Source organism: Psammomys obesus, unplaced genomic scaffold (assembly GCF_907164565.1).
Source record: "Psammomys obesus unplaced genomic scaffold, mPsaObe1.curated_primary_1811, whole genome shotgun sequence".
NCBI classification, from domain to species: Eukaryota; Metazoa; Chordata; class Mammalia; order Rodentia; family Muridae; genus Psammomys; species Psammomys obesus.
The window spans coordinates 62,768,209-62,794,312 of record NW_026585644.1 but is presented as its reverse complement, the minus strand read 5'-3'; the positions used below and the strand labels follow the sequence as shown (position 1 = coordinate 62,794,312).

Below are 26,104 nucleotides of genomic sequence, written 5' to 3'. Positions count from 1 at the left end.
AGCAATCAAAAAGAAGGAAATCATGGAATTTGCAGGCAAATGGTGGGATCTAGAAAAGATCATTCTGAGTGAAATATCCCAGAAGGAGAAAGACAAACATGGTATATACTCACTTATATAGACCTATAAGATATGATAAACATAATGAAATCTATACACCTAAAAAAGATAATCAAGAGAGCAGACATGGGGTAAGATTGTCAATCCTCATTTTGAAAGACAGATGGGATGAGCATTGAACATTGACAGGAGTCTACTGAGCGCATTTGAAAGACTCTAACTAGCAGTGTTTTCAAAGCAAAGACTCATGACCAAACCTTTGGCAGAGTACAGGGAATCATAAGAAAGAAGGGGAGTTAGTCTGATGAGGAAAGGATAGGAGCTCCACAAGGACCAAATATATCTGGGCACAGGGTCTTTTCTGAGACTGACATGCAACCAAGGACCATGTATGAATGTAACCTAGAATCTCTGCTCAGATGTAGCCTGTGGTAGCTCAGTAACCAATTGGTTTCCCATAGTGAGGGGAACAAGGACTATTTCTAACAGGAACTCAATGACTGGCTCTTTGGCCTCCCTACCCCCCAAGGGAGGAGCAGTCCTGTTAGGCCACAGAGGAGAGCTTTGCAGCCAGTCCTGAAGATACCTGATAAAACAAGATCAGATGAATGGGGAGGAGGTCCACCCTATCATTGGATTTGGCAAGGGGCACGGTGGAGATGAGGGAGGGAGGGAGGGACTGGGAGGGAATGAGGGATCGGGACATGGCTGGGATACAGAGTTAATAAAATGTAACTGATAAGAAAAAAATAAAGTAAAAAAAACAAATTACAGTGAAAACAATAGTATATATAATATTATTGATATGTAAGAAAATTCAAATTCAAATGATCTCTTGCTAATATTTTTCTCTTTTCTTACAAATTCTATATTTGCTAGCTTTTACTCTTCATAATAACATACTTTTTAAAATAACGTACTTTTATAATAACGTAAGGTATTTTTATAAATATGATTCTTTTTGCCAAACTTTGCTTAGAAACATATGCAAGTAGCAACAAAAGGTGATCTTTTCAAATTTTTATGGAGCTTAATATCTGTATTAGAAAAATCATAGACTAAAATTATTACTCAAGTAATAAAAAATATAAAGCTTCATTTAGAGCAATGGTTCTCAACCTTTCTAATGCTATGACTGTTCAATACAGTTCTTCATGTTGTGGTGACTCTAACCATAAAATTATTTTTGTTACTGCTTCACAACTCTAATTTTGTTACTGTTATGAATTGTAATGTAAATATCTTTGTTTCCCAATGGTCTTATGAAACCCCTGTGAAAGGGTCATTTGAGCCCCAAAGGGGCCACGACCCACAGGTTGAGAATCAGTGATTTAGTGCCTTATCTAACAATCCCTAACAAACAAGATTCTTGACAATTAGCAGATAAAATTCTTCCAATGCCTTGAGCTCCATACCACTGGCATCAACACTGGCCTAGAGTTTATTAGAAAGATAAACTATCACAATTTACTCAAATTTTGGCCATAAATACCGAGATCTGTACTACATCAAATCTTCCAGGTGATTTTGGTGAGAAACCAAACATTGTGGACTCCTCCTTTTTTTTTTTTTTTTTTTTTTTTTTTTAAGGAAAGCTCACAATAAAGAAGAGATTTTTTTTTTTTCTGTCAACATTTGGAGTAAGCTTGTGGTATTGCAAAACATAACCTTGGTAGACTAGATGACAGAAAGTCATTTATTAATCTCATCAGATTTCAAAGGCTACATTTACTATGAAAGCATCAAATATCAACATGTTAACTGAAGCCAGTATACTTGTTAGAAAAACAATATTGGTGTGAGGAGGACCTCATATTTATACCTTCCCTATTTTACTGTATAAAACAAGTGAAAAACCATTCCTTAAACTGAAGAATGACTAGAGACACAACCTAAGGAAGGAAGGAATGGAAGGAAGAAAGACCTGTGCTCTGCATATGAGCTATGTTGCTGATTGCCAGACTTCTGTGCCCTAAGCAAAAGTTCACATATAATGAATTCCTTCCTTCTTCATGCTTCTGTCAGCTGAACTCTATCTCTAAATCTACAAATATTCAAAACCATTATCACCAAACACTTAAGCAAAAATTGTTAGGCTTTTTTTTTTTCTCCCATTAGGACAGAGAAGGTTCAATAGTACAGAACAAGTCAGCGTTTCTACTCATTGTGAATACAACTGCCCAAATGTTTGTGACAGATTTCATGTGGTAATGCTTTTCTGAATGCCATCTCACAGAACTTAAACAATAAAGAACTAAAGTAAAAACTTGGAAAAGCAAATTAAAAAAATGAAGTGTAATCGCTTTATTGGAAGCTAAATTGCATCAACATTTGAATATCTGTTATTTCTTTTCTGAGTTTCAGCATTGTGTACTATCATTATCTATTCTTTGGGGGTTGTGAAAAGGCTTTATAATCTGCTGATTGTCATCAACTAGCTACTAAAGCCACAAAGCTCTGCAGTGCTGCTGGATCACAGCAAATGTAAAAAGGGTGGTTAGCTACTGCAAATGGGCTTTCTGTTGTCAGATAAATGGTACAACAAAGTTGGAGTTACAGTGCTCACATCTGGACTCTTCCAGAGCACAAGCTGTGTGTGAGCCATATGAATGACGCTGCCTGGGACTGGACACATTTCCAATGATAACACAGTGAAACCTGGCATATCCAGAGTATAGTTGCTTTGCTGTTAGCAGATAAAATATAAGGTCAAAAGAAGTACTCTGTGTTTCTGCCAACATCTTCTATCTTTCAGTAGTGTAGTACCTAATTATTTTGTCTAAAGGAAGTGTTTTCAACATGCCATGAAAATATTTTAATGTTGCCTAATATTTTTATGGTCTTAGGAATCTAGATAATGGTGGTTATTATTTTTTTAATTTTTTTATTAATTACACTTTAATTACTTTGTATCCTCCCTGTAGTTCCCTTCCTCCTTCCCTCCCAATCCCTTCTCCATGCATGCCCCTCCCTAAGTCCACTGGTAGGGGAGGGCTTCATTTCCTTCCTTCTGATCCTAGTCTGTTAGGTCTCATCAGGAGTGGCTGCATTGTCTTCCTCTGTGGCCTGGTAAGGCTGCTCCCCCTCAGGGGGAGGTATCAAAGAGCAGGCCAATCAGTTCGTGCCAGAGACAATGTTGTTCCCATTACTATGGAACCCACTTGGAGACTGAACTGTTATGGGCTATATCTGTGCAGGAGTTCTAGGTTATCTCCATGCATGCTACTTGGTAGGCTCTGCCCTGCAGACTATCAAAGCAGATGCTGAGACTTATGGGCAACCTTTGGGCAGAATGCAGAGAATCTTATGAAAGAAGTGGGAAATAGTAAGATCTGGAGAGGACAGAAACCCCACAAGGAGAGCAACAGAACCAAAAAAATCTGAGCACAGGGGTCTTCCCTGAGACTCAGACTCCAACCATGTTGCCTAATTTTACTTTGGGTAAATCCTGCTTAATTTTTCTCCCTTCGGAATAATTAAAGTGTTTTAGCTCAATATGTAACAGAATTAGTTTCATTATGTAATTAATTTTTTAAAATTAAAAGTGCCCAGAAAGCAAACAGAATGTTCAGAAGTCATTATCTTGATAATACACAATCAAAACCAGAAGCTATAATTAGTTATAATAACATAAGGAATGACAAGTCATTCCAAATAGTAAATTTTCCTACATGTCTTGATAATGAAGCATGAGCCATGGTCAATGACAATATCATCATGTGGCTTTCAGATATACTTGTTTCACGTAAGTAAAGAAAATGATTAATGTTCCTTTTGACCTTGCCTAAAATTAGTATCTTGATAAATTCTCTGGTGGTTGGAGTATTGAAGAAAAATCACAAATTTATTGCCCCATTACGAGCTGTTACAATCTGACTGGAATACTTTTTTAAATCTGCATCTAATGATGATAATATCTTAAGGAGCCATGTGGCATAGCAAAGAGAAGATGTAATAGGAATCAAGGTGTCTGTCCTGAGCTGGTGGGCTCACATTTAAATTCCTTCAAAGCCTAGGCAGTCAGTGCTAAAGACTGAATGTGCAGGTAGAAAAATAGAGGCTGAGGCCATGTGTAACGGGAGAAAGGAGCTGTTGTCATTCTTCGGCAAACTGTGGTCAAGGACATGCTTACCTAGTACAGATGGACCATTTCTTTAAAACCAGAAGTTCAAATATTTCCATGAAATAAGTTATTTTTAGCATGACACCAACCAAGTTAGGAATGCCACATGATCCCAGGACTCCGGGAATGGAAGACATGTGTCAAGGCCAGATGCTGTCTAGACTTTGCACTGATGCTCTGTAGTCATGGATCCCTCTGGAAATGTTTCTATAAAGTACATGTCCAACTCTCTGTCAACACCAGATATCTTTCCTTGTCATCTGATGTGCTAATTCTATTTGTAAAGAAACTGCTTAGAGATTTTAATTCTCAGTAAGTTAAGGTATTATAATAACATTAATATCAGAAAAGACAATCTCAAAACCCTGATGTAGGCTATCTAAAGGACTGACCATGAACACAAGGGGTGACTTATTCATAGAGGTTTGTTGATAATATGCTTGCTAGAAAGGGCAGAAATAAAGCCCCATGGCAGGACAGTTTCTTCATGTATGTAATGCCCCTTGGATAAATCTCAGTATGTGGAAAATAAGCAAATGAATAACTAAACTTTATTATGGGATGGAGAGTTAATTAATATGTTAAGTACAGAGAGAAAAAAGTTTTGATTTGAGAAAGAGCACTTTCTAATGGTCTGGCATACTGGCTGGGGTCAGCCTAACCTTAACTCAAAGCCAAGCTCTCCACTTAGCAAACTCCTATGTAATGCAAATTAATTACTCCAACGTAATGCAAATTACTTAAGGTTAAGTACCTTAAGTTCCTTATCCTTACAAGTAGCGATCTCAGCATCTACTCACTGGATGACTATGAAGGTTAACTGAATTAACATAAAGTGCTTAGCACAGTGTCTGAGGCATAAAGTGTCTACAAAAAATTAGCCATTATTGTTGACTATAAAATAGCCCAAGTGTTAAATCCACCAAGTGTCTTATGCCAGATGAACTAGCATTTTTTTCTCTTAAATATACAGAAAAGATTAAATGCAATCTTCATTCAAAGAAAACCCAAATCAATGGTCTTCTAAAAACAGCTACACTGATAACCTACAAAGGAAGACTCAACATACCACAATTCCTAGAAGTCTAAGAAGAGGTCATCCAGAAAATGCAGGTCAATGCAGTGGAACAGGGGCCATGCAAAACCAAACAGAGAAGTAATGCCTCATCCTCAGTTTACACCCCCTTGTGATTAATTAACAGCCTTACAGCATCCGCCCACCAGCTGTATCCTTGCTCCAAAGCTTGACCCTAACTGAGGACTACCACAGTCTAATGCAAACTGTGCTTCTAATTGTCCAGCGGGTGACTGTGGCTTGGCTAAGAAACGCTCTTTCACTCCCCTCCTCTCTGATTAACTGGATGGCTTTATAAATCCTCCTTAATAAGTTCATTTGTGTAACCAACGGCTAGCTGTCCTTCCTTCCTGCTGCTAATAGAGCTCAGCTGCAAATCTTTGGATGTGACCCATCAAAAGAAAATTGTTAAAAACCACATAAATTTGCTAAATTGGTAGATAGTGCTGAACTCGTGTCTCTAATTTATGGCTGTTGTCCTGTGTCATAGGAGACTAAGCAAGCAAGTAAGTGATGTAAATGGTTTATTAAAAAGTAAAATCTTCATGATTGTCACAAAAGTAGTGAATTGGATAATTTCCCACAAGTCAGTGCAGAATAACTAATAATTCACATAATCTTTATCTCTGTGAAATGATTTATGTATGCTTTATTTGATTTACTCAATTGTCTGTGAGCCAGTACTATATAGTTTTTATATTTGTAAAATCATAGGCTCAATGAGTCTCAGGTCTGGGAACTTGATCTTGGGTTTTCTGATTTTAAATCTAATGCTCTTTCTATGGTAACTAGTATGCCCACTTTTCATGTTGTCCTTTGGCCCCACACCTACCTCTCTGTGCTTTGGACTAATACCAGGGCAGGAAATCTGCAAAATGTCTCATGTTTCTTTTTCAGCTAATCACCTATTCATTGGGTTCTGCTCATCGGAGGTTGTTTTAATTACCCTTTCAAGGCTGTGAAAAATATCCAGAATCAACTAGAGTTTTATTCTGGCTTATGGCTTCAGAGGTTTTAGTCCATGGTCACCTGGATTCACAGTTTTGGGCCTGAGATAAGGCAGAACATCTTGTCAGGGAGCACACAGGGATGAGGAGAGCTTCTCACTCATAACAGCCAGGAAGCAAAGAGAGAGACGACAAGGGGCTTGGACTCTAATATCTCCTTCAAAGGCATGCTTAAATGACTAGTTCATCAACTAGGCCTTACTTCTCAGTGGTTCCACCATCTCCTAATAACTCCACAGGCTGGAGACCAAACCCTTACTATACCTCTAGGGCACAATTAAAACCCAACCAGAAGCACTGATGAGAAATGGTAAAGCATGATAATATGCTCGACTTTTTTGACTTGGCACTTAAAATGATTTGCTGGTATTTGCTATAGGTACTGTGACTCTGGATTTTAGCAGCCATGGAAAGGCCAGTGCTTTTTCTCTTGCTGGATCTGAAATCAAATATGTAACCCATTTGTAATAGCTGTTGCAAGCCTGTGGGCTCCAGGTCACCTTGGTGATGTTTGCTGCTTCCCATCCTGGGATCACCTCTTCTAGTTTAGTCCTGCTAACTCTCCCTTTTACTCTCTTTTGTAGTGCCAGCCTTGCTAATGTATACCCTTATTTGAAATGTATAACATGGCCTCTGGTTTTCTCCTGCATTTTGCCTTACACACATGTACATGTTGGTAACAATCCACTGGGAAAAGGGATGAAGAAATTTGCAATACATTTGGATGGTAGAGTCAATACAGCTGAACCAAGAACACATAGATATAACGAAGGGCTGAATTAAATGGCACCCAGGATGTTCTTGCAGTTTATCCCAAACCCTACTGGCCTGGTTTGAGGAGAAAGACTTGTACTTGAGGTTTTCTCAGTACACTTATAGTCAAATCTGTTCTCATCTAGTCCAGAGGCAGCACTGGTCTCCTGAAACACTTCCCTTTTCTTGGGCGTGCTTAGCTCATTATTCTTGCCACACAGTCATCTTGGGTGCCAGCTTGTCTGCCTCATTTCTGTGCAGTTTCCTGTTCATTAACTTCTGGCTCATTATACTATTTGCCTAATGTCCACATTTGCATACCCATGCATAAAAAGCACTTTGTCTATAGTAAAGGGGGCACAATTACAACATATATAATTTGGAACAGAAGTTGCTAATTATAACAGAGGTTAACAGTGGGAGAAAAAGTGATTAAATTATTGCTATACTGTCAATTTTTTTCAGCTGTAGTTAAATTTACAGATTTTACCTTTTTTCTTCATTAAAACTGAAGGGTTCTATATCATTTGGGATTAGTTTTCTTTAGTTACTTCTTTTTCCTTTCTATGTAATCCAAGCTAGGCTCAAACTCACAATTTCCCACCCCAACACCCCTCCAAACTGGGATTACAGGTTTGTGCCACTATTCCCAGCTATTTATTCAAACAACTACAGTTTCTTGAGAGCTTCATGTTTAATCAGTAAATCACACTTTGCATATGATAACTCTTATACAACTCTCCAATACCAAATGAGAAGTATGGCCCCCAGTAGCTCTTTCTCCACACTCCCTCCCTACGGTTTGTTTGCAATACTGTAACAGTACTATAAAATAGTTTGCTCATAGCCATCAGAAACTTCCTTCTTACAGTTCTGAATGCTGAGTTCCAGGATCAAAGTACCTACAGTTTGGTCATTGGTAAGGATCAGGTTTTTGGTTCACAAAGTGCATGCACCTTCTTACCATGCCCTCACAAGATGGAGAGGCCAAGGCAGCTGCCTAAGATCTCTTTTTTAAGGATACTAGTTCCACCTAAGAGGTCCCTGTCCTTTTGCTGGCTCCTATAATGTATAACCACTATACATTAGTGGTTAAGTTTCAACAAAGCCATCAGAGGGACACAAACATCTGACTACAATTTTTATGCCCCTTACATGTTGAGATAGTCAGACATTGTCATCTGATCAGACTCTCTACCTTAAATGTGTAAACTTAAACCATTTCAGACTTACCAACTTACCTCTCTGTCTCTCTTTCTTTCTTTCCCTCTCTCATGCACCATCAGTGACTCCTCCTGCAGTGCTTCTATAAGTCAGTGTCTATTGGAAAGGAGCAGGAAGGAGATGAGGGAGGGAGGGAGGGAGGCTTTAGGAGGGAATAAGGGAGCAAATACAGCTGGGATACAGAGTTAATAAAATGTAACTAAAAAAAAAAATCAGTATCTAGCTTGCAGCAAGCACCATAGGGCAGATCCTTTTCTGGGTAAAGATGGAGACAAAAGATGGGGCTCTGGAAGCAGCTGAGTTTCTCTTACAGGATTCAAAGTGAATACTTTTCACCACCACAAAGTCCATAGGTAGTCTGGAGGGAGTAAGCTTACGCTACCGCCCACTTGTGAACATCAGTACTTCTGTTTCAAGGTCATTCTCAACACTTTAGTATAAAAGGTATAGTTGCTTCTCCAGAGCCACACACGTAGCATCTTTTATCCTCACAGCAGGCAAAACTAGCCCTCTGGACCACTGTGAAGCTGGAGCCATTTCTATTTCTTTCCAGGTGGTCTTTCCTTTTGGGCGCTGGCCTTTCTTCCTCTCTTTACTCACAAAGCATCTTTGGTTGAAAATGACTGAAATTTGAGTCACTGTAGCAATGCATGGGGAAAAGTTCTCTGATATTTCATTTTGACACAGTTCTAAGCATATGGAGAAATAAAGACCAAAGGTGCCAGCGCAGTATGACAAATATGTGACTGAAGCTGTACCAGATATGGAATCTGAACAGATACGGAATCGAATCTAGGAAATCAAGCTGCAGTGGCATTAAAGCATTAGCCAGTAGGTAGATTTAATTGATTGATTGATTGATTGATTGACTGATTGATTTGGAGGAAGGAGCTACTAACAGCTCGGTATCTCATACATGAAGGCAACAGGGCAGAACTTGAGGATCGAGAAAGATTTTTGCCATGGTCATAGGAAGCAAACAGTATTTAATAATGTTAATACACAAAACATAGAATCCACAATTTGTAGAACACTGTTCTGATTTATATTGATTCTTACTTTTTGTTGTTGTTCATATATATATATATATATTAGTATATATGTATATATATTGAATGAATATATGAATATATATATTAATGAATATATATGTATATATTCATTCCGAGGCAGTCCTGAAAGTCAACATGTAGATCTTCAACTCCTTTTAAAAATAATTTATTTTTAATTGTGTGTGTGTGTGTGTGTGTATGTATGAGAGAGAGAGAGTGAGAGAGAGTGAGAGAGAGAGAGAGAGAGAGAGAGAGAGAGAGAGAGAAAGAGAGTTGGGATTGGGGTACACATATCTGATCCCTTGGAGCTAGAACTACAGTGGTTGCAAGCCATCCATTGTGGGTGCATGGAATCCAAATGAGTCCTCTGGAAGAGCAGCAAGTGCTCTTAACCACTGAGTCATTTCTCTAGCCTTTGGCTTCAACTCTTTATCTTTCTGTCTCTGCTTTTTGGATGCTAGAATTACATGCAAGTACCATGAGGACACGGCTGACTCTTGTACTTTAAAAGTAGTATTTTAAATTTATGTATTATTACTGTGTGCATGTGTGATATGTATGTGTCATACATGCAGTGATGCATTCACAGGGGTCAGAAGACAACCTCGTGGAGTCAATTTTCTCCTTTCATCTTTACATGGGTTTTCAAAATTGAACTCAGGTTGCCAGGCTTACACAGAAAACATCTTTACCTGCTGAGCCAGCTCAATGACTCCTGACTCTTGTGCTATTAAGAGTATTAAAGTTAAATAACTCACTGGGGAAACTCTTAAGGAAAAAAAACCTGGTAATTTCCTTCTCCAAAAAAATATATTTCCCTTGTTCATCATAGAAACTATCATGACTTTGGCTAACCTCTTAATACTATTTACATACCAAGGAACATAGTATTTTATCCAGAACAGCACTAGGCAAAATATCACATTTCTTTGAGAACAACGCTTTTAACTTAAAAAATATGTGGCTGCACCCATTAAGCACCTCAATGGTATCATAGGCCAAATGCCCAAGCAGCCCTCATAAACTCATGATCAGCCTGACAAAGCCCATGTCTGTCACTAGGATACTTGCTTCCTCAGCTATTTGTTAAAGAATGAATGACACACTTCAAAGATTTGGGAACAGTTTCTGCTCTTTTCGAAGAACATTTGTTCTCTGAAAAACAAATGCTATATTTGTTCATTTGCTTCAAAAATGAAAGGAACATTTCTTTTGATGGTTTTCCAACTCCACCTCTGCATTTCAACAACAGAAAGGCATAAAACCTTCCTCCTGCTGAAAGAGCTTGGGAGCAAGCTGAATTCCAAACTATGTTGTTTTCTGACCTGGGAAGTCAGGGTGTTAACGTAAAACTAAGACAAATTTTTTGGCTAGCAACATTATCTAACAAAGAGCTGAAACTTTCAAGTCTTCTAAGTAATCATTCATTCATTCATTCTATTCATTCTTCATTGAGTAAACTAAGCTTGTACTATAAACCAGGAAGTATTCTTGGTGCTGAGACACATTAATGAAGAAAGAGACTGAAGTTCTTACCATCACAAGCTTCATAGACTAGTTAGGACAAATCAGGTATCAAAATAAACACTGGATTATATAATTTGCTAGATGGCACTATGAAGAGAAGATTAAAGCCAAGGAGGGATAGAATGCCTTAAGGTGTATGATATATGAATAATTCACCTGATTGCCAGGATCAGGAAATAGCCCACCAGGAAAAAGGGACTGTGTAAAGGCTGTGAGCTAATAGGACATATGCAGGAAGCATTCTCAAAAAAAAAAAAAAAAAAAAAAAAAAAAACACAGCGAAGGAATCCCTATGTGTTTGGCTGTGTGTATGGTGTATGGGAGGACATCAGGCCTGACAATGAATCTACAGCAGAGTCAGAGAAAGGGAGTTGAGGAGGGGAGTAAGAGCTACAGTCAAGGCAAAGGAAAGGAAAAGGAAAAATAAACAGTATCAAAAATGAAATACTAGGTAGGAGATCATCAAGAAAAAGGCACTTAGTTATCATGACCATTGCCCACAAGTCATGGCTGAAAGGATTACAATTTAAGAAGGTGGGAGATTTGTGAGTGAGTATCTTTGCTGTGTAATGTAAAGTGCTCATGGAACAGAACTCCCTTCCCCGCCCCCCAAATACAAAACATTTTCATGAAACTCTACTAATTGAATATGGCAGTAGAATTTTATTTCCTTCTCATCAGATCTCAAGGCCAGACTCATATGTTAAAACACAAACATTGACTCAATGTAGGCAGAGGGTAGGAAGTCACAGTTACAGCAGACAGCAGTTGATTTCATGAGTATTTAGGGAAACTGTATTTAAAATTGTTGGAAGATGAGCCACGCCAATGGATTGAGAACCACCCCAAATGCAACAAGGTAAGAGGTGGGCCAGTGGATGTGAAGGTGCTAAGAAGAGTCACTAGGGGCGGGGCGATGTTTGCTGAAGGCAGTCTGGACTAGATACTAAAAGGAGAAAATAAGAAGCATTACTAGCTATGAAAGTGGTAGATATTAAAAGTTTGTTTGTTTGTTGTTGTTGATAAACAGAATTGAAAGAAGTACATTGTTACAAATAGAGCAGGCAGGGTTAAAGCCTAGTTGAGAGGTGGGCTCAGAGTAGTCTAACAGAAGTTTGGAAAGATCAGAATCTTCGCCAAATATTTATAGTATTTAGTTTAATTTGCTTTTTTTTTACATACTCATTTTTAATATGTGATGAATTTCGAGTGTTTATTCTATATTTTGCAACTTTCCTGAAATTTGTTGTATTAGGGTATTCTTTGTGACTACCAGTTTCTAGAGTTCTTTCTTAAGTTACTGAATGTTTGTTTCACAGACCAACAGTTTTTTTTATTATTTTATTTTTTAATAATTCGAGCAGTTTACTTCTCAAGAAACAGTGAATAGCTAAGGTCAAATAGAAGAGAAGGAAAACTTCACCTATCAGTGGACTAGGGGAGGGGCATAAGGGGAGAAGAGGGAGAGAGGGTGGGATAGGGAGGAGACGAGGGAGAGGAGCACAGCTGGGATAGAAACTGAATATGTGAGAAATGATAATAAAAAATGTAAAAATCTGAAGGGGCTGAAAAGATGGTTCAGCAGTTAAGAGCAATTGCTACTTAATCATGATGACTGGAGTTCAGATTCCAGCACCCAAGAAAACAATGAGATATTGTACAGATGTGTGTTTGCTCAATCTCACACATACACAAAAGCAAATAATACATCCCCTAAATAAAACAAAATCCTGAGTAATAGAACATGACACAGGTTTTTGGAAAGATAGGGAGGCGGCATGATGAAGGAGCAAGGCCAAAGGCTTTCCCAGATGCAGAGGATATACACCTATAGTCCCCATTAACTGGGGAGGCTGAGGCAAGAGGATGACCTGGTCTTGTCTCAACACAAGACAAGATTAGTAAGCTTTCTCTTACTGTAGTAAAACAAACAAACAAACAAACAAACAAACAAACAAACAAACAAACATAATATAACATATGAGTACACCACACCAATGCTAAATTCCAATAATACTATTTTTTTAAGAATTAGCTGCAAAAGATATAAGAATGCCCAGTACCACTGCCCATACCACATAAGCAGGTGAACATTCCTGCTTATTTGTTTGGCTTAGAATTTATTTCTTCTTTCTTTAGTACCCATTTATTCTCAATGATGCCTGTGAGTATGAGAGAGATATTTAGAACCACGGGTGTGGTGGAACCACTTTGACAGCCTTTGTATTATTATTCAGCATGAATGGGCAGGAGGGAAGTAGCTTTGACTTTTATATGAGACATTATTTGTCTCTAAATGTCAAGTGCTGCTCTTATGAACAAATTAAGCATTTTGGTGGACTCATTTCTTGCCCACGCATACATGTGGTGAAGCAGATGTACTCTCAAACATGGATTCTGGTGGTTGAATCTCTGCTTTACTGTTTACAAACTCCATGTACAAGACAATGTACATAAATTTTTTATTTATAAAATTAAGTTAATAAATATTAGGCCACTTTGAAGCTAATGTGAGATAAAATACATAGTATGCTTAGAATGTGTAGTACATGATAAGCCTTAATAAACAGTGACTATTATTATTGCAACATCAAAGTTAATTTAAAAAAGCCATCCCTGGTAATATCTAATTCCACTATAAACACATTATTGCCTAAACACAAATTTAAATCTGCCCCAAACTTCTGTTAACATAGTTTTGGGAATAGACTAAAAGTAAAAAGAAAGAAGAGGTATATTAAAAACTAGCATTTAGGGAATATTTTTATTATTCCAACTGCTATTGTAACACTATGTAAAATTTCTCCTGTTAAATATTAAAGAAGGGCAGTCACCACTGGGAAGAAAATTAAAATACATTGTATGAAATTAAACTAATTTGTCTTTATGGAATGTAGCGCTAGAAGATCCCAGATGGTATTTTTATAATAGACATCTATTTTCTTTAAAAGGATCATTACATCATGCACATGTTAACAAAACAGGGAATAAGACAAATGCATTCTGGATGGATTGAGAACCTTAAAGAAAACACTCTCCTTCCTGTAGTGTTAAAGACACTGAAAAGTCTAAGTCTACTGAAGACACCTGAAAGGAATGATAAATATTGACTCTTATGGGGCACAGCAGTCAGGAAGAAAAGTAGGAATAACAAAGAAATTGAGGAAAGTTTGTATCATATCTAGCTTTATAATCTAAAATATCTCCATTTTCACGTATTTAAATTAGAGTGCTAATCTAGAAGCATTAACTGCTTTCTGTTATCAAGAGAGCTCAGGTTTGGAAAAATAATTTTAGACTCATATTTCAATCAAAATATTATCAGTAACAAAAGTCTGGTTTTTTTTAAAAGAGTTGATTTTATTTAATATTTATCTCAAAAATTTTTCTTATTGAACTATATAGAATTAGATATTACTGAATTTGGGCTTCTTAAATTCTTTAAAGAATGAAAGGGAAACTGTACAAGATTCTCTATATTCCATAAAGAGTGCTGAAATATTCAACTATAATGAAGTATATAAAAACACAACAAAAGAAAAAGTATGATTTGGATAAAAAGTGAAATAAACTGCATTGAGATCTCTATGTAATCTTAGGAACTGAAAAATGAATCACTGGTTCTGATGAGATGGCTTAGCAGGTAAAGGCTAAAAGCCTAGAAACTTGAATTGGATTCCTGAAACCCACTCCACAAAGTTGTCCTCTGACTTCCACACTTGTGCTTACTGGCACCCACCCTCCAAAATCACATCCCACACAGAGAGAAGAGCAATAAATAAAAAATTAAAAATAAACTACTATATATACTAACAAACAATTCCCATTCTTTTTATCAAGAAGCTGCCTGTTGACAAATTATAAAAGCAATTAATTTCAGAAGTCAAAGTGTTTTCTGTGTTGGCCACATGCAGAACAATGCTGAATAACATGTGGAAAACAAATGACAAGGTTGTTCCCTCCAACATATAGCATCCACAGAAATTACATAAAGTATTAAAGAAAGTCACCAGAAAATAGGTTCTATACCTAGCAGATCACTGCAGTCACTTTTAGGACAGGATAAACCAAAGAAAACTTGGCATGAAAAACAGACAGGGTGTCTCTGTGGAATGGACTATATACAGGATAAATAAAAGAAACATCAAGTCAGATTTGGGTGTTTATTTCATTTTATTTCCTATTTTTTTTTATTCAACGTATGTAAAAAAAAATAGAAGGGGAATCAGAAACTTTTTTGTTTGCAAGAAAATATGACTTTTCACTTCGGTGGTTAAATAGACAATGAGTGGACAGTAGCGTAAGTTTTATTAAGAAATACCCAGGAGCTCAAAAAAATTGATAAATATAATACATTATTTGGGCACTTAAATTTACGATAGAGTACATTAATTATGCCATAATTTTCTAGGAGTGCATACAAATCCCATCTGCACTCAGTGCCTCGCTTTAGGGTAGTATTTTTGAGACTTGTGATTCATCTTCATGCATGCCCTGAGGTTAAACTGACTTTCATCTTAATAAATCTGAAAGAATTATTAAGATACAAATGTTTCACAGAAATACCACAACAATAATTTGACATGTGTCTGACTGATCACCCTGTCTAAACAGTGATCAAAAAACAGAGCAAGTGCAGCTCCTTCCCTGTGTATTAAACTCCAACTTGTCTGGCTGAATTATAATGAGAAATTGTCACATTCTTGCTTCAAGAAATGCTCCCTGTAATAGTGGGATGCTATACTCTATTACCCACTGTCCTTGTCCTTGTTAAATACAAGTTTTTTATTCATATGACTCTTCATAAAAAAATCATCTTGGTCCAAGTTACTTCCATTCTAGGTCCTTTCATTAATATATTTTTTAAAGATTTATTTATTATTTATACAACATTCTGCCTGCACACCAGGTCTTACTATAGATGGTTGTGAGCCACCATATGGTTGCTGGGAATTGAACTCAGGACCTTTGGAAGAACAGCCAGTGCTCTTAACCTCTGAGCCATCTCTCCAGCACTCAATAATTTTTTTTTAAACTGACCTTTTCTCATTTCTACAACCAGCTCTTCTCTTAGAGATGATTAATGACATCCATTCTCTTCACATGGGGTTCCCAAAAAACCATTTAATTTTTTGAAACACATAGTTTTTTTTAATTTGCTCTGTTTTTTTTTTGAGACAGAGTTTTTCTGTATAGCCTTGGTTGTCTGTCCTGGACTCACTTTATAGACCAGGCTGGCCTCGAACTCACAGAGACCCATCTGCCTCTGCCTCCCGGAGTGCTGGGATTACAGGCATGCACCCCTTAGCCTGGCTAACACATAGTTTTTGCAAAAACACATTAAAAAAACCCTTTGCAACACAATTCCATAAATCCCAGAAGGCAGAGATGCCTCAACTAGCATCCCCTTATTCCAACATTTACTCTTAGATTTATATAAGTATTTCTTTCTGAGTGGGCTTGGTGGTTGTATGTGCTTTCTAATCTATTTTTTTTTTCTGAGCTACATTTGAAACCATTTTTTCTTCCTAAGTTCAAATCCACAGCCATAAAGCCTGAACAGTTTCCTGCAACCTAGACATTATCATTCTTTGAACTCTCAGAGTTTTAGCTTCTATCACACACTACTTCGGTGCAACTCTAGGATTTCATTTCATGTAATTGTCCAGTACACACTTAGGTATGTAAGCAGTGGAACCGTGCACACATAACTAAGCTATGCAAGCAGCTGAAGGGCAAGTGGCACATCTGGCTGTTTGCACTCTCAAAACCTCTCCTTGTACCTCTGCAGTACATAAGAAGCAAACGACAATGTCTATTAATGAAGATGGCCATGTGGTAGGCATTACACATAGTGTCCATGTGTAAGGATTTTACTTTTATTGGTGAAATGCATACAACTTCACAATAAATTTTGATTTTCTCTTAATAAAATTATTAGAGGGTTGATCTAACTATGTGTAATGGTTGTTCCACATTCATTGGTTATTGAACAAGCTATTTGTGAGCAAAACCATTTGATTCCCAGCCGAAGGAAACCAACTTTGTAAAAGTCTGGGTTTGGTTATTTAGTCTTCCTAGTGAGGGTTATCCTAAGTATTGAATTCCTTTATTGGTAAAAAGCAATGGCACTGTAGTAACTAAAACAGTTGAATAGAATTAACAAGTACATCATAATGTAGTGATTTGAAATATACTCACTCACTGAGCCTGGAGATTGATCCAAGGAAGGAAAATTCTAGCATCCCAAGGTTTGTGCTCAGGAAAATAAAAATGTTTATCAATTTATCATGAAGTTGTCCTTTGTAGCCAACCATCCAGAGCAAATGAGAAAATTCAGAAAGGAAATTGGGGGAAAGTTTTGCATAGGAGAAACTTCTGGTTGAGGTAGATAGCAACTATGCATTTAAGTTTAACGGCTATTTACAAAGCATGAACTAGGTGCTCAGAGTGGATCAAAGGGCTGGGATATATTTACATTTCCCACTATATAGCAAAATTCTCATATCCTCCAGAATGTGTAACAATTGAATAGTTTACTATTTTGCCAAATGAACTGAAAGCTGCTTTGTATTAATTCATAGTACTAGTTGTATTCTTTTGAAAAGAGGAAATGAAATATTACATAATGAAGAAATGTTTTACAGGATACTTGGAACTTAGTTTTATTTTTCAGGTCATTGCAATCATTTAAATGTGGTAGTTTTGTCTGGTTATATTTGTCAATTTCATTCTCCATTTTTGCCCCAGTGAACAAAGCTGTTTAGGAAAGTACATTTGCTTTTATCTTCTCTGTGCTTTTTGACTAAATAAATTTAAAAAAATAGAAATTTCTTGAAACTCTTTTTCTGTGCTTTTTAAGGCTGGACAGTCTGGTGCTTTTTGTTCTCTCCTTTCATAATATGACCCTGTGGCTGTCCCTTCCCTAAGTCAACAGTTCTGTCAGCAGGCCTTTGTTAGGTACAGTAGCAAAAGCTTGGCAGAAAAACGGATTAATGTTGTTCACTGCCTCCATTGATCTAAGCCCATCAGCTGCTGTGGAATTTGAACAAACCAAGAAGATGCATGTCTGATCACAGTGTGAGCACCCTGGACTCCTACCCCGATGTACTCTCTTTTAAACACTTCGCCTAGTGAAGGCTTTCTGAAAACTCTGGTTACTTTTATCAGATGTCCTCCATGTTAACTGTATTTCTATGACTGAAGCATATATTTTTTACACCTTGAGTTTCAGAGATAGGCTAATGTAAGTGTCATAGATAGGGCTTTTTTTTTGCTGTCTTGAAACAATACAGCCAAAAGTAAGTTGGGGAGGAAAAAAATTTATTTGGTTTATATTTCCATATCTTAGTCCATCACTGAAGGAAGTTTGGACAGGAATGCAAACATGTCAGGGACCTGGAGCTACAAGCTAATGCAGAGGCCAGGGCAAGCATTAGTTATTGGTTTGTTCAGTCTGCTTTCTTATAGATGACAGGACCATCATCCCAGGGGTGGCACAACGCACAGTGGGCTGAGCCCTCTCACATTAATCACAAATTAAAAAAAATAAAAACATTCCTCCAGGCTTGACCACAGCACAAACTTATGAAGGCATTTTCTCAATTGGGGTTTTCTCAGTTGACTATAGCTGTGTCAAGTTGACATAAAATTAATCAGCACAGCAAGAAAATACCATAGGAACAAGTCAACATTTATTTTCCCTCCCATGTCCTTAAGTATTCTTGTGAGACAGCAAATGAACATGATGCAATATTTTAAAGTAGTGAATTTTAAATGAATGTTATCAAATAACACAAGTTGTGTTAACTATGAACTTCTAAAATAGACATTTATATGGGTTTGCACTGATGTTTCTAAATGGACTAATGTCTCCTCTTAACCTCCAAAGTATCAAAATGCCATTCTTCACCATTAATGCCAAGACCTAAATGAAGTTCACACTGGTGCCTGTTGCTTCTTGATAACGGTTTCAGACAGTAATACTGCACACAAAATCACTCATATAGAGGTTGCATTTGTATTGCTTTACACAGTGCTACAGCAGTCTTCCTGAGTTGCATGGGTGAGTTCCTCTGTTAAAATAACCAGAAAACCGAGCCATTTCTTTGATGCCCCTTTCCTCTTTCTTCCATTTTCAGACATGGTGCTTTGATTCTTTTAGCACCTTTGTTAAATGATCGGTAAGTATTTAAAGCAGCAATAACATTCTTATCTCTTAAGGAATAAGACAGAAAAGACCAAGTAAACTAAACAAAGTCTGATTTATCTTTTTCCAAGCTATTAGCTGGGAAAAACCGTATCCACATGAGTATTTTTGGAAGCATGGTGAGGCAATGTGCTTTAATGAGGGTTCAGAATACAGCAAAAGAATTCCTAACCCTAAGGGAGTGGTTTAGAAATGGAATTGCCCTGGCTGGACCTATGAATTCCTGCCCAGGGAAGAGTGAGTTTCCAATAAAAACACAAGCTATTTAAACATCTTTCTTGATTTTTTTGCCTATGTCTATTTCCAACATTTTTCTCTGCACAAAAAGCTTGAAAAAAATTCAGGGCAGGAATATCCAAAAGGCAGGTAAATGCCACCAGGAGTTTGATGACTGGGAGAGCTCCCTATGATCTTAAAAGTTTACAGATTACATACCAAACCAGAATGAAGAACATACTCATAAGAGGAAAATATTGCAAAAGACAAACATACTAACAAAAACCCCTGCTGGATTTGAGGTTTATGAAAGCACTGGTGAGATAAAAGCACACAGAAGCCTCATGTGCAAAAGAGCCCACATGCGAGGCAGCAGCTGGTGAGGAGGCACATTGGATATACCTCAGCTGCAGTGGCAGCTTAAGAAGGCATCCTAGGAACACATTAATCAACACATTCAGGGAATGCATTAATCAACATGGCTCTGAAGGCTGGCATGCCCCTTTGTTTAACTGCAGCTAAATAACACAGAGCGCCAGTCTGAATGGGAATTTCCACCCTGCTGCAGAAAACAAAACCCTTCTCAACATCGACTCTATGCACCATATCCTACTCTTCTCTCTCAATAGAACGCATTCTCTCCTGTGTTTCTAGGAGTTTATGGACTTGCTTGCCGCAACAGTCAACCAGAAACAAAGAATCTTTACAGAATGGCTAAGTTTGACAAAAGCTGTAGGACCATCTTCTGCAGATATGAAAACTTAAATCCATCCAAGAAATATTTTTTCTTTGCCTTACAAAATTAATGCTGTCACAAAAGATGAAATAAAACAAAATCAAGCAAAGAAAAACATAATGAATGGGAGGGGGAAGGCATCTATTTGTGTATGCAGTCAGTTGTGACAGCAGCATACTGTATTACCAGCAGGGACCTAGGCCTGGTCTCATGCTCCACACTGGGCTTCATTTTCCTCCTGGGTAGTTTCCGAGATAACCCTCCTGTCAGGATTCAAAATCCTCCAAAAGCAGCCAGGGATGAAATGTCCAAATGCTGAAAGGGAGGGGCATGATAACACCCTCACAGCATGTAGGCATAAGTGTCTCTGTGCTTCTAGTACACATGAATTTGAACACAGGAGGCTTGAAGCATCCCTGCCAGGTATCTCATACATCACAATTATTAAAGTTCACTGAAAGATGGTTTGTGGTGCAGGAATAAAGGGTACCATTTATTTTTACAACTTGGAACAAAATTTTTTGTATAGGCTAAATTATTTTAATAGATCTTTCATTTGCTGAAAATAAGGGCCACAGGAAGGTGGTTTCCATCAGTATGGTATACTTTTGTGGTCATTATAATGTCTTGCAGGTCACTAAAGTATCCTGCAAAGAATGACAGACTAAGGTAGCCTTCGTTTATCATCAGCTCCAATTTGGGTAACCCCAGAAAACACTTAAAAGCTGTAAGCCAGAAGCTTAGCAGGACAAGCAAATCTGATCCATTTGTTGTCCACCATGAGTCCTTGGCAAAGGTTGCTCCATCAGTCGTGTGATGTTCAAAAGCTAAGCTGCTGGACATTTCTGCTACTGGAGCGAGTCACGCAATTGTCTCCTCTCAATTTCAAAGCACATTATTTTCCCTACTAAACTACAGTAAGAAGAGAGGCAGGGACTCATGCAAGTTGCAGGATTCCTCACTGAATACTAACAGTAACTGCTACTCCTACAAAACCATGATTTCATCTTTTTCCTCCTTCTGTTACATTGCATGAGCACGCCCAGCTAGCTCCCAAGACAAATGTTAGTGTCTTGTTTTTTGCTTTGTTTTGTTTTGTTTTTAAGACAGGGCTTCTCTGTGTAGTCTTGGCTGTCCCGTACTCGCTTTGTAGACCAGGTTGGCCTTGAACTCACAGAGATCACCTGCTTCTGCCTCCCTGAATGCTGGGATTATAGGCGTGTGCCACCATGACCAGCTATTAATGTCTTTCTTGAGACCCTTTCTTTCTTTCTTTCTTTCTTTCTTTCTTTCTTTCTTTCTTTCTTTCTATTTTTTAATTTTTATTTTTTAATTAAAATTTTATTTTTTTATATTAGTTACAGTTTGTTAACTTTGTATCCTTGCTGTATCCGCTCCCTCTTTCCCTCCCAATCCCAACCTCATCTCCTCCCTGCCCCTTTCCAAGTCTACTGATAGGGGAGGACGTCCTCTCCTTTCATTTGACCCTAGCTTATCAGGTATCTTCAGGCCTGGCTGCAAAGTCCTCCTCTGTGGCCTAACAGGACTGCTCCTCCCCTGGGGGGGTGGGGAGGTCAAAGAGCCAGCCCTTGAGATCCTGTTGGAAGTAATCCTTGTTCCCCTTACTTTGGAAAACTACTTGGTTACTGAGCTACCACGGGCCACATCCGAGCAGAAGTTCTAGGTTATATCCATAGATGGTTCTTGGTTGAGTGTCAGTCTCAGAAAAGATCCTGTGCCTGGATATATTTGGTCTTTGTAGAGCTCCTATCCTTTCCATATCATACTAACTCCCCTTCTTTCATATGATTCCCTGCACTCTGCCATGGTTTGGTTATGAGTCTTAGTGTCTGCTTTGAAACACTGCTAGGTAGAGTCTTTCAGATGCCTTTTGCGGTAGAGGGTAGCTTTCATTATACTAAAATGTGCTATGTAGCTGCTAGGGAGAAAAATCAGTATTCTCTAGTGTTACTCTGTGATTTAAAGTAACAACCTGTGTGGCAACAAACACATGGTCACTGGTACAATAGTAGCATAATTGCCATGGGAGTAACCAATAGCCTTCTAATGGTATGTAAGGGCTACTTCACATGAGGAAATACATGCCTGGTACTGTAAATCTGGTGTCAAAATAATAAGAATAAAAATAATAGGAATAATATTATTTTGCTAAATAAACACTCTCTAAATTCATATCACTGTATCTATAGAGTAGTGCTCTCAGACCATATGCAGAGAACTGTCTCAGTCCAATGAACATGATTAACTCGGCAACTCACAATTTTTCAAAGGATAGACAGTAAGAGAAAATACATATATATATATATATATATATATATATATATATGTATGTATGTATGTTCCTCCTTTTACCCTAAGACTTAGAGACCACAAGAAGAGAGAAATTATAAGAGCCGGAGGTCAGAGAAAACCAGAGCAAAGCTGTGTCTTCTGGACATGAAATGACTGTTACATTCATGAACTCAGTAGCAGCTGTGGTTGCCTGCTACAGCATCAAGTCAGCCAACATTCCAGTGTGGAAGGGAGAGGAGCTCATCAATACCACCCTAGCCACGAAGGTATTGATAGGTAAAGTATTCTGGAGGCAGCAGACTCAGTTTTGTTTACAGATATGGCCTCTGCTAGGTCAACTATGCTCTAGTGGATGGCCTAATGCCCTGGAGCATATGGGAAGCACAAATAAGACCGTGGGTTATTCTGGGGCTGGAGAGATGGTTCAGCAGTTAAGAACACTGACTGCTCTTCAAAAGGACCTGGGTTCAGTTCCCAGCACCCACATGACAGTTCACAACTGTCTGTAATTCCAAGATCTGACATTCTCACACAGGTATACATGCAGGCAAAACACCAATGCACATAAAAATGAAAATAAATAAATTATAAAAAAACATTTATTAAAAAAAAGACTGTGGGTTATTCTTTTAAAAAAGGACACAGTCAGGAGGAGAGGAGGAAGTGAGGGTTCATCTGAGATAAGGGGAGGAGTGTGAGGTGATTATGATCAAAATACATTATAAAAATTCTCAAAGAAATAATAATAAATATTCTATGTATATATGTGTATATAATATGTATTCATTTATTGTAGAAATTGTCAAGAAAAGATGGGCAATACACAGGATGAAAGAACAGATATTATTCATTGCAGTCATTGGGCTTCCAAGAAATGCTGAGTATGTGGTGAGGCGCTCATCTGAGAGAAGCTCACTGTGACCACCATAGAGGTCAACACATGTGTCAATGCCTAAAAGATGTTGTCACTTAGCATCTGGATTTTGCCCTCTCTATACATCTGGGTAAAGAGAGAACTTAGCAACCACAAGGAAAGGGTATAATGGTTTTCTACATGACTAAATATCAAGTAAACTTAACTGGTAAAATATAATAAAGAGATTTAGACCCGTCTTGATTTTTGTAAATTCTAGGATTCTGAGAGTAACTTATTTACTTATGAGTTTTCCATCTCCAGTCTTTGGAAGCACATTTTCTTTCTGTTTACACTTTATGACTCCTGGCTTTGACTGGTATCTAATAACATGAGATAAACTTCTCAGCTTTATAAAGATAGTATTAAACTTATGCTTCTGTTTAGGCTTTTCATTAAAATACTTGTTTCTATTTACAAATCAGCTGAATTATAAAATCAGATCATCTTGTCAGTTTTAATACCTATTGAGAATATGATCACCATTCTCCTATAATCAATAAATAACTGAGCCTCACAAATCCAAGCGAAGAAATACTTTTTAAATCATCAACAAACAATTCTAATAGCATGTTTCTTTTTCTTTTTCAAAGCCTTCTAAGTGTGAACATTCTCTAAGATTCATGGATTCTTCTTCTGATGCAGTAATATAGCGATGGTGGGAACCAGTTTAAGAGTGGGATTGCGGGGATGTCCCTGCTCCTCCCCCTGACAGAGTAAAGAAATTCCACTATTTGAGCTTTGCTTTCAAATAAAAGAAAGTGTATCTTCGTGGAACACATTAGGGTAAATGATAAATGTGTTTTATATTCAACATAGGACATGAAGAGACACAAAGAGAAGGACCTGGGAGGTATGTCAGCTTCCCAAACAGTGCACAATTCTGGCATCTTACATCTTTCAGACACCACAACACATTAATAATTCTGGGAATTTCAACTGAAAACTAAGCTGCTATAATGCCTGCCCTCACAACTTTCTTAGTGTAATGTCAGAAGCAATGGCTGAATAGCCTGGGGACACTCTGAATACAAGCATGCTTTAGAATTTGGGGACATTTCAGCGTGTCTTTTTGAGGCAAGGGACAAAATTGGGAAGATTCTCAGTGTTCTGTTTTGGCCAGATGAGTCTATTCACAAAGACAAAAATGAGATATTTCATCAGCTCTAACACCCTGCCAAGTGAAAGTTCTCATTTTTCACTTAAAAGGATAGCCAAACAGATCAGCAAGTATGTATTGAAAAAGGTGCAATTCAGCCTTTCACTTCCTTCTCTAGATGACAAGAGATTTTAAAAAGCCAACTATCTTTTTGAATAGCAAGAAAGAGAAAGTACCATATCCTGACAGGAAAACTCCCTTAGAGCCATCTTACAACATCCTGCTAAATAGGAAAGCACTTGGGTTATACCCAATCACTGTATTCTTCAAGTACAACCTCAAGTGACCCTCAATCTCTAGGCTCACCTTTCCTTCTGGTACATCCCCTGTCACTAGCAACTAAAACCTAAAGGTAAGCACGTGTCTTTGCTATCTTTCTGCCCTTCATAGCAAACATGCCACAAACTATCTATAAAAGGCTTGATATTATCACAAGCAATATTCATTTCTAGGCCACTGATTTGGGGGATTTCTGATGATATTTTAGAATAGCATAAGAATCTATCATATGAAATCAGTTTCCAGACAACACAGCAAAATCAGCTGGACACATGAATCATTTCCTCTCAGTTACAAAATGACATCTCAATAGATCAACTCTTCTCAAGAACAATGTACAAAACATGCTGTAAGAATTTTACTACCTCAAAATCTTGCATGCAATCTTCTTTTCTTAATTAAAATCTATGAGATTTCAGTTGTTTAATAAAACCTATGAAGTACAAAACCAGTTATTTGAACAATGGGGCCTTATAATTCCTTAAGAGAGCTCTTGTTGGTTAAGATCTAGTTCTCTAAACTAAGTTCCAGATTTCCATTTAAGATATCTTTCTCCAGTGCAGTACTACAATAGATGGACTGTCAGAAGGCAACACAGGCCCAGCAGGGTCTGTTCTGGTGTTGATAATCCTACATGACACAAACAGAGTGGGATAGGCAGTGGGAAGAGTGGGAAACAAAGAGAAAGGATTTGTCAGACAGAAAATACATTTTGAAGTAATATTTAAACATCCAGGGCTAATCTTTTCATTATTCGGAGATACAAGAAAAACAGGATGCTGTATTTTCAAGGTTTTGATATACGGTCACATCCAGTAGGAATAATTTTCTTATTAATGGCATCTTATAATTTTAAACTTTTAGTCCCTTTATGGATTTTTCTACCAACAGTGCTATTTTTTGTGCTTAATGATTGAGTAAAAGCACAAACAGTACTTCCACACAGTGAATAGATAGCAAGGCTGGCTTTCTTCTCTGTATATTTAATTTACCCTCCTTGACAAGTAAGATGATAAATGTCTCTGCATTTGTATTTTTCCTTCCTGCCTTATATCACACCCTCTGATGAAGAGTATCAAACATGATGCTAATGCTGAACAATCACATATTTTATGGTATAATTCCCTTTATAAACTTAAATATTGTAAAACCCAGATCCTACCTTTGAAGTAGGTCTTCTTACCTGAAGAAGAGGTACTTCTTTTAAATTCTTCAAGCAGAAGGTTGTCTTAGCATTGCTCTGTGAATTGAACAGTGGGAGAAATGTTAACAAGACATCAGTAACCATCAATCACAGTAGATGTCAATAGGTTAACAGAGTCTCTAATGGGACACGCAATTGCAAAGAGAGCTCTGCAAGGAAGACAAATTATAAATGCATTGGCCAAAACATCTCTCTGTTGGTTTCTATCAAAAGTGACATCAGAGAGGTGACTAGGGTGTCTGACTATACATCAC

The 26,104-nt window shown here is 37.6% G+C and overlaps 1 protein-coding gene across 8 annotated transcripts in view; it reads right to left on the bottom strand.

Moving 5' to 3' along the window:
* Positions 1 to 25,888, bottom strand: part of Nrcam (neuronal cell adhesion molecule) — a 180,952-nt gene extending 155,064 nt beyond the window's left edge. For all 8 annotated transcript variants that reach the window (XM_055621111.1, XM_055621095.1, XM_055621128.1 and 5 more), the window contains exon 1: positions 25,830 to 25,888. The gene's annotated coding sequence lies outside the window, so the exon portion shown is untranslated. The remainder of the gene's footprint in view (positions 1 to 25,829) is intronic.
* Positions 25,889 to 26,104: the final 216 nt, after the last annotated feature.